Below are 1,969 nucleotides of genomic sequence, written 5' to 3' on the forward strand. Positions count from 1 at the left end.
AGCAGGGAGGAGAGACAGGATCAGAGTGGGGGAGTGGGCTGGGCTGCAGCTGAGACCCCTATTGTCATCCTGCCAGCACTGCACTGCTAAGGTGACCAGGGTTACCCAGGGATGTCACTTAGGCTAGCAGAGGGGAAGGGGCCTACAGGGCCTATAGGGGAGGGGCCCCAGGAGCTGGTGTGCCAGGGGATATCCCTAGCTGAGAGTCTTAGGTCTGACCCTCTGCAAGTAGGCAGTTATCAGGCAGAGAAGAGAAACAAGCATTGAGTGGGTGCCAAGTTTACATCACATTGAAACCTCACAACAGCCCCCTGCGAAAGGGATTAGTACTATCTCCATGTTACCACAGGAAAATCAGAGAGGTAATAGTCTCTGTGGCTGTTAAGCCCAAGGTCTTGCTTGGTGGGGCAGCAGGGCAGGAGTCCTTCCTTCGTGGAGGACCTGGTAGGGCTGCTGCTTCTAAGCTGGGCTCGTTGAGAGATAGATGGAAAGAAAATTGGCATGGGAGGCAAGGCGGGGGACACCAAATGGTTTTGCAGGGAATTTTTAGAAGGACACAGACAGGGAGCAGAAACATTAGGATGGCCCAAAGAGCACACACATGTAGGCTGCATCTCCAGCCAGCAGGCTCTGCCCATGCGCGCTCTTTCCTGGTTCCCTTCTTCTTTTTTTTAAAATCTTTTTTAAGCTTTATTTATTGATTAATGACAGAGAGAGAGAGAGAGAGAGAGAGAGAGAGAGACAGAATCAGGCTCCATGCAGGGAGCCCGACGTGGGACTCGATCCCCGGTCTCCAGGATCACACCCTGGGCCGAAGGCGGCGCTAAACCGCTGGGCCACCGGGGCTGCCCTGGTTCCCTTCTTCTAACTAACTGCCCAGCTGCTCATGCCCTTCCTTGGGGCCGCCGAGGTTCTACACACCATGCCCTGGGTTCCATACAGATGCCCATCTGCAGTGCATCCCCTTCTCCCAACCCCAAGGAGCATGACAAATGCCTTCAAAATGAAACATTTCAGATTCTGAAACTCAATCCCATGTCAGGGAGTGGGGGAGGGAGGGCGTGATACGACAGTCTCTGAGCAGACAGCTGGCCCTACATTGTTTAAGCTGTCACCTCTCCTCTGTGAAGTTGTCCCTGATTTTTTGGGCACAGCTTCCTCCTCTGCCCCAGCCCAGATGGCTTTGTTATATGACTGTTCCTCTGCGTATCTCTTCCCTCCTGGATGGTGAGCTACATGAGAATAGGGACTGAGACTTAAGTCCCAAAGATCTAGGACAGTCGGTGGCACGTATCAGATCTTTAACAAATGCTTGTAGAAAAGACAAACATCGGTAATTACATCTACTACTTATCGAATCCCTGTTAAGAGTTAAGCCCTATCCTTTGGCATATGTTATCTTTAATATATACAACCACACAAGACGGATTTTAGTATCTTTGTTTTACAGATTGCGAAACTAGGCTTAGAAAGGTTAGGTCGTTTACCCAAGGTCACACCACCAATCAAAGGAGGTTCAATGGATCAAAGCATCCCTAAGAAGCTTCCAGCTTGGTCTATCATCCCAGAGGTGCCAATCTTACCATTCTTTGCTAACCCTTATCTTCTAGACTCAAACAGGCACAAAGCTCCGAGCTCCTGGCTCCTATCATGTCGGTTCCTTGCTCTTTCTCTGCTGCCACTGCCCCAGTCTAGGACTGCATCGTCCTTCACCAGGATCAGCCTATAGTTGGGGTTGCCATCTCCAGATGTGCCATCTCCTCTTGGCTGCCCAGAGATCATCCTACGTCACAGACCTGGTGATTTCTCTTTCTTTTGAAATGTCCCACATCACCCTCTAGTTTCAGGATACAGCAAATGTTAGAAGGGTCTTTAGAACAGCACCTGCCTCCCTCTATGATGTCACCTCTGGCCCCAGCCACTCTAAGCTCTGGCCTCTCACCCCTGATCTCTGCAAGGTGTTACCCTT

The sequence above is a fragment of the Canis lupus genome, chromosome 38 (genome assembly GCF_011100685.1).
Source record: "Canis lupus familiaris isolate Mischka breed German Shepherd chromosome 38, alternate assembly UU_Cfam_GSD_1.0, whole genome shotgun sequence".
NCBI lineage: Eukaryota > Metazoa > Chordata > Mammalia > Carnivora > Canidae > Canis > Canis lupus.